We start from the raw sequence: 8,418 nt of genomic DNA on the forward strand, positions 1-8,418 counted from the left end.
ATCCGCTCCTCCAACGTTTTTTAATAAAGAATTACACTTAGTGAATAAACATCGGGTTTGGAATCATCGAAGACCCTTACCCCAGGGATTGAAATTTTGGAGGTACGGTACTAGTGATCCTCTCCCACCACCATTAAGAAATGGTGATGTTATTCGCTCTAGTTACAAAGATCCTCTCCTCCAATTTTTATGCATAATACATTACACTAAGTGAATAAACATCGGATTCGGAATCATCGAAAACCCCTACCCAGGGGACTAAAATTTTGGGGGAAGGGTTATAGTGGTCCTCTCTTTCCACTCAGAAGAAATAGTGATGTTACTCTCTCTAGTTACGAAGATCCGCCCCTCAAATTTTTATGCCTAATCCGTTACTCTTAGTAAATAAACATCGGGTTCGGAATCCTCGAAGACCCCTACCCCGGGGACTGAAATGTTGGGGGTATGGTATTAGTGGTCCTCTCACCCTGCTGTGCAGAAATGGTGATGGTACTCTCTAGTTATTGCAATCGGCTCCTCCAACATCTTTTAATAACGCATTACACTTAGTTAATAAACATCGGGTTCGGAATCATCGAAAACCCCTATACTGGGGGACTGAAATTTTAGGGTAAAGGTATTAGTGGTCCTCTCCCCCCACTGTGAAGAAATTATGATGGTATTTTCTCTAGTTATGGAGATCCGCTCCTCCAACTTTTTTAAATAAAGCGTTACAGTTAGTGAATAAACATCTGGTTCGGAATCCTCGAAGACCCCTACCTCCAACGATTGAAATTTTGAGGGTACGGTATTGGTGGTCCTCTCCCACCATTATGAAGTAATAGTGATGGTACTCTCTCTAGTTATGGAGATCCGCTCCTCCAATTTTTATGCAAAAGGCATTACACAAAGTGAAGAAACATCGGGTTTGGAATCATCGAAGACCCTTACCCCGGCAACTAAAAGTTTAGGGGAAGGGTATTAATGGTCCTCCCCCACCACTATGAAGAAATGTTATTCTCTCTAGTTACGGAGATCCAAACGTCCAATTTTTATGCATAAAGCATTACACTTTTTGAATAATCAACGGGTTCGGAATCATCGAAATCCCTACCAGGGGAATTGAAATTTTGGGGGTAGGGTATTAGTCGTCAACTGCCACCACTGTGAAGAAATTGTGATGGTACTCTCTCTAGTTATGGAGATCTGCTCCAAGTTTTTTTAATAACACATTACACTAAGTGAATAAACATTGGGTTCGGAATGATCAAAGACTCCTACCCCGGGGACTGAAATTTTAGGGGTAGGGTATCAGTCGTCTTTTCCAGCCACTATGAAGAAATGGTGATGGTAGTCTCTCTAGTTACTGAGATCCACAATTTTTTTTATGCATAACGCATTATTTTGACTGTGGATAACTCCGTTTACCTGACCAGGATATGGGGCTCACGGCGGATGTGACCGGTCAACAGGGGATGCTTACTTCTCCTAGGCATCTGGTCCCACATCTGGTGTGTCCAGGGGTCCGTGTTTGCCCAACTATCTATTTTGTATTGCTTGTAGGAGTTATGAGATTGATCACTGTTCGTTATCTTCACCTTGCATACTAAGTGAATAAACATCGGGTTCGGAATCATCGAATACCCCTACACTGGGGACTGAAATTTTGCGGGAAAGGTATTAGTGGTCCTCTCTCTCCACTGTGAAGAAATGGTGATGGTAGTTTTTCTACTTATGGAGATCCACTCCTCCAACTTTTTTTTAATAAAGCGTTACACATAGTGAATAAAATTCGGGTTCGGAATCATCAAAGACCCCTACCCCGGGGGACTGAAATTTTAGGGGTAGGGTAACAATCGTCTTATCCAGCCACTATGAAGAAATGGTGATGGTACTCTCTCTAGTTACTGAGATCCGCCCCTCCATTTTTTTTTAATGTATAACGCATTATACTAGGTGAATAAACATCGGGTTCGGAATCATCGACACCCCTACCCCGGGGACTGAAATTTTGGGGAAAGGGTATTAGTGGTGCTCTCCCACCACTATGAAGAAATGGTGATGTTAGTCTCTATAGTTTACAAAGATCAGTTCCTCCAATTTTTATGCATAATGCATTATACTTAGTGAATAAACATCAGGTTCGGAATCATCGAAGGCCTCTACCCCGGCAACTCAAATTTCGAAGGAAGGGTATTAGTGGTCCTCCCCCACCACTATGAAGAAATGGTGATGTTTCTCTGTCTGGTTACGGAGATCCGCACCTCCAATTTTTATGCATAAAGCATTACACTTATTAAATAAACATCGGGTTCGGAATCATCAAATATCCCTACTCCGGGGACTGAAATTTTGGGGAAAGGGTATTTGTGGTCCTCTCCCATCATTGTAAAGAAATGCTGATGGTACTCTCTCTAGTTATGGAGATCCGCTCATACAACCTTTTTTTAATAACGCATCACACGTAGTGAATAAACATCGGGTTCGAAATCATCGAAGACCCCTATCCCAGCAACTGAAATTTTGGGGGTAAGGTATTAGTCGTCCACTACCACCACTGTGAAGAAATGGTGATGTTACTCTCTCTAGTTACGGAGATCTGCACCTCCAATTTTTATGCATAAGGCATTACACTAAGTGAATAAACATCGTGTTTGGAATCATCAAAGACCCATACCCCGGGGACTGATATTTTTGGGGAAGGGTATTAGTGGTCCTCTTCCACCACTGTGAAGAAATGGTGATGGTAATCTCTCTAGTTATGGAGATCCGTTCCTCCAACTTTTTTAAATAACGCATCACACTTAGTGACTAAACATCGGGTTCGAAATCATCGAAGACCCCTACCTCGGGGGACTGAAATGTTAGGGGTAGGATATCAGTTGTCTTCTCCAACCACTATGAAGAAATGGTGATGTTACTCTCTCTACTTATTGAGGTCCGCCCTCCAATTTTTATGCAGAATGCATTACTCTAAGTGAATAAACATCGGGTTCGGAATCATTAAAGACCCCTACACTGGGGATTGATATTTTGGGGGATGGGTATTAGTGGTCCTCTCTCTCCCCACTGTGAAGAAATGGTGATGGTACTCTCTCTAGTTACTGAGATCCGCTCCTTCAACTTTTTTTAATAACGCATTACACTTAGTGACTAAACATCGAGTTCGAAATAATTGAAGACCCCTACCCCGGGAACTGAGATTCTGGGGGTAAAGTATTAGTCGTCCACTGCCACCATTATGAAGAAATGGTGATGGTACTCTCTCTAGTTACTGAGATCCGCCCCTCCATTTTTTATGCATAAGGCATTACACTAAGGGAATAAACATCGGGTTCGGAATCATCGAAGACCCCTACCCCAGGGATTCAAATTTTGGGGGTAGGGTATTAGTGGTCCTCTCCCACCACACTGAAGAAATGGTGATGTTACTTTCTCTGGTTACGGAGATTCGCCCCTCCAATTTTTAAGATATTGAATCACACTTAGTGAATAGACATAGAGTTGGGAATAATCGAAGACCCCTACCCCAGGGAATGAGAATTTGGGGTTAGGGTACTAGTGGTCTACCCCTACTACTGTGAAGAAATTGTAATGGTACTTTCTCTTGTTATGGAGATCCCCCCCTTTTTTTTTTAATTGATAATGCATTAGAAGCATAGAATAAACCTCGGGTTCGGAATCATCTAAGACCCCTACTTATGTTTGAAAGGTCCACAAAAGGAGTGTGGAGGCAAGGAAAGGGACCCCTTGGGCTCTCCTTTTTGCCCTTAGTTTTGGACTGAAGGAGTAGCAAATTGGGCCTCGCGAAGGTTTCTCCACTTTTCAGACCTCTTTAATAGTTGAATATGGTGTTTGAACAAAATGAAACTGATACACGGAAAGAGAACAACAAAGACAAACTTATAGAACCCTGGAAAGGGATAGCATATGCCTTTATGGACAATTGAGCTGACCTGAAAGTTCCTAATCTTAGATAATATAGGGTCATAACGAAGGCAAATATTAACTTGGCAACTGAAACCTGGACTGTTTTGGCCATAGGGACATGGGCCTCCTGTTTCCCCCCAGAAAGCCCGAACGTCACGGGGACTTTCTCCTCTCCCATCAGTACCAAATTTTAAATCCAGGCAAGCTTTGTGCTGACGTAGGAGCTCCATTCCCACATAATCTGATCCTCTAGGGGAGGCACATAGGCTTGAAAGCTGTATTCCACATTTCCTAGGCGTATATCCACGGGACCAGTGATAAATCTTATCATCCTTGCATTTTCGCCAGCCTGCACAAGGGTGACAGTCATGTTGCTTTATGAGCGACTTGGGATCAAGTTCCTCGTAGACCATGGTGAAAATAACACTGACCGTATTACTACTGCTTGCAGTTGCACTCCCTGGATTGTCATTTCTACAATGGATCATGTGGTCGGGCGTAATTGCCCAACGGGGTAAAGAAGTCTCTGTAGGGCCCAGAAGCATGCTAACAGGGCATGTCATCCGTCTCCTCCGCTGCTTAGCCAAAAACCATCTCCAACCTATTTTTCTCTTCTGGCTGAGAAACTTCCTGCGTCACTGCTTCTGGGCATTTCTCAAGCGTCTCATTATCCGTCGTCTTCCTCTTGAACAGGTGACATCTCTTGATCTGGTTAATACTCCAGGTCCCTTTCACCAAACCCTTTCAGGTCTGGCACTGCAATATCCTATGGGAATTCGAACCTGTCTGAGACACATGAGTCATCCATGGAGAAGGCTTCAAACTTGTCGTCTTCCCACCCGATGATTTAGTATCCAGATTCCTCCTTCTCCTCTGGTGCCTCCAGGAACTGGATTCGGATCCTGTTGTTCTTTAAATCACGCGCACAATTGAGTGCATGGTTGTCCCTTTTTCCCGATGACTTTTTTCCCCAGTGTCCGATACCAATATCGTGGGCCTTTGCGAAGAACGCACCGGTGTCAGCATCCATACATCCCCGTGGATAGACCCCTCTTTAGCCAACGGTGGATGGATCGTCGCTCCCTGCCTCGCAATTATCCCTAGCCTTCACCGTTGCCTTCTGGGTGCATGAAAGGTGAAGAAAACAAACAGTGATCAATCCCATAACTCCTACAACCAATACAAAATAGATATTTGGGCAAACTCGGACCCCTGGACACACCAGAGGTGGGATCAGGTGCCTAGGAGGAGTAAGCATCTCCTGTCGACCGGTCACACCCGCCGTGAGCCCTACATATATATCCTGATCAGGCAAACGGAGTTATCCGCAGTCAAAATCAGTGTGCCAAGAACGGCTTAACAATCGGTATGAAACACGTCAGACAGCATTTGACTCAATGATGGGTTGTATTGACGAACTAGATCGTTATAACGACCATAGAATTTGCTAAATGCTGACTTCATTCCAGACTGTTGAAACCCCTGTACCATAAACTTGTTTGTCAGTAGCTTACCTCGATTTAAAAACTTACCATTAGTCTATACGCAGAACGAGCTCTTGCATATCGAATCAGTTGAGATATATAAACATCATATGCAGGTGATAATGGAATATTGCTACATAAATATGGGAAGTTGACGATGGAGAGGCTGAAATCATCCCGTTTGTCATACAGTTGAGTTGTCAGTCTACTTTCAATAAAATATCTAAGTATGAAGCAGAAGTGGATGACTCTGTGGTGTCTTTTATTTCGAGCTCACAGGGATATATCAAATCGACATATGAATGAAAGTTATTATTGTTAATAGACAAAACGTCATCGATATATCGAAATGTCGAATTGAAGACAACAGCGAGAGATTATTTCTTCTCACGTAGAAGTTTTTGAATAAATTCTGCTTCATATGATTATAAACACAGGTCAGCTAACAAAGGAGCACAATTCATGCCCATGGGAATTCCAACAGACTGTTGGAAGACCTGATCACCAAACACCACGAAGATATTGTCAATGAGGAACTCTAGCATATTTTTCATTTCAACTTCAGAGTACTTGTGCATGGAATCAGAGTGGTGTTTAACAAAGTAAGTTTTTGAATGACTGATCACTAGATATGAATATTTCCGTTTTCCATTTTTTGTTGAAGAAGCAACTGTCTATGATGTCAAAAAGTTTTTAATTTATCGTGAGGAATGGTCGTGTATAGTGTTGAAAAGTCATAGGTTTTAATGTTATTGATTTGGGGAAAATTCTGCGATTTCAAGTTTACTAAAAGTTCTTTAGAATTTTTAGAATCCACATTTGATTAACACCACTTCTGGCATAGGTAGTTGCACAGTAAGTTTGAAGTTTCTCCTTCACAGCTGTTAATATTTTCGTGAGGAGCAAAGATAGGGGCTTGGTAGAGCACATACTGGATCCAGCAGTGTATCTTTGTTTGTAAGGGTTTTTATGTAGTTTTTATGCATTTTATGCATAGAACTTGAAATAGACAGCCGCCCCACACTTGAAGCACCCGAGGTTTTCTGTTGATGCCCTGCTGTGATGAATGGTACATCTGGGGGAAGGATTCTGCCCCGCAGTTCCTTCCCCAGTTCCTCATTTCTCAGACATGTCCCTTAAATCCTTCAATGACGTTGTTCCCACCGGCTGCTGGACCTCATCCTGGACTACCATCCTCATTTCCTTCATGGGCTTAGATTGACTTGGTTTATTGGGAATGCTGATAGTACTGCATCCTGTCCATACAGGTAGCTTCCTTTACAGTCTTAGATCTACCATCCAGGGCGTACAAAACTGCATCTCGATCCTCGACTATAAAACAGCCGAGGAGTGAAATGTGAATCCACATCAGGCGCAAATGGAAAAGCATGTATCGCTAAGGTGAGGACCCGGTTCGCCCACTGGTTCAGCGACTCTCCCACACTCAGAAACTGACTGGAAATTCATCTGATGTATGCACTGAAGATTTGAAGCGCTTCTCGAAACGTGTCAAGATCTCAGCCAGTGACAGATTATCGTCCATCTCCAACAACAATGTGTAAAAGTCGCTCGAAGTGTCATTTAAGGAGAAGTAGAATGGGTTGTGATGCTCCATCTCTTTCAATTGTTTATTGCAAGCTAGCCGAACAATCTTGTGGAAGAAGGATTTCCAAGTAGACTCGTGTACCAAGGCGAGTTTCTACCCTTGCCAATCGCGTGTTCTCCTGCATAAGAGTACCGGCGACCTGGACGGGGGTGTGGGGTACTTGGGCTAGACCCCGGGCGGAACGCCTAGAGAAAAGCGTTTGTGATTCTGGTTCACCTAAATGTAACTGGGGCGGAACGTTAGCTACTCTTCCCCCTCTACACCCCCATATAAACAGTGGTACCAGACTGTGCCTGAAAAAGAACAGATGGCCCCTGCTAATGATATAGGACGGCCATGGCAACGATGTGGTGCATATATGTGCCCGCATATCCACAAACCACGGGGTATACCAAGGATTAGGTGTACTGGGCACTCCCACAGACCTCAAGGAAATGGAATGCGTAGGTTTTGCAATGTTGTACTGCATGGTAAAGGGCCAGAGGATCCTTTGAGATCAGGACATTGGAGGGACGTCAGGACCTGGTGAGTTCCAAGAATAACCCCGGCTCCAACAATAGGGCAACTAGGGGATACGACCTTTGTGTAGGGATATGCTGGCGATGACAAGAACCCCTGATACCAACCGTGACCGTATTGGCTTGGGGTCTGGTCATCAACCTATCGGTGAGGGGATTGGGCTGATCTCTCCAACACTGGAATGAAGGGATGCGGTGATTGGGGTATGATATTCTGGGAGATTCCCAGAACTGGGTATGTAACCCACGACTGTATAGTCGTAGTAGGCCTCACTGGGATATCGGGCATAACTGACCCCCTCCCCCATGGGAGACTAGTAGTCGTCATCCAACCTATCTAAGTCCCTAAAACTAGAACTTTTCTTAGACGACAGTATGGATCCCCATCTAAAATCTAAAATGTCAATATCCTGAAAGATGAACTGGAGACCAGTAAACCTCACCCCTACTATTACCACCCCTGAACCTTCCACTCCCTCTCTCAAACAAAAAGGCAAGGACGAAGAGAAATAATCACTCAGGGTCTATCATACCGTCATGGGCACTTCCACTCCGTGGGTTGTCTAAACTAAAGCCTACATTGCCTCCCAAACTACTCATGTGTAAGTACGGGAATATGGGGTTATGTCGCGCTATCGCTGGGGTATCCGGGGAGGGCCACAAGCCCATCAAAGAAGATACCTCATCCATAGACAAATGCATCACCCTCATGCACAAAAATATACAAAGCTACTAAATTTTTATTACAAAATGTCTAAATAATTTATTCTATCTGTCTAAAACAATTACTAAACATCAATTTAATTCAAATTGAATAACATAAACTAAACTGAAAAACTCCGTCAAAATGGCGGCAGACCAGCGTACTGCAGAGAAACAAATACTTTGCAATTCCCCATGG

The sequence above is a fragment of the Ostrea edulis genome, chromosome 1 (genome assembly GCF_947568905.1).
Source record: "Ostrea edulis chromosome 1, xbOstEdul1.1, whole genome shotgun sequence".
In the NCBI taxonomy this organism is placed as follows: Eukaryota; Metazoa; Mollusca; class Bivalvia; order Ostreida; family Ostreidae; genus Ostrea; species Ostrea edulis.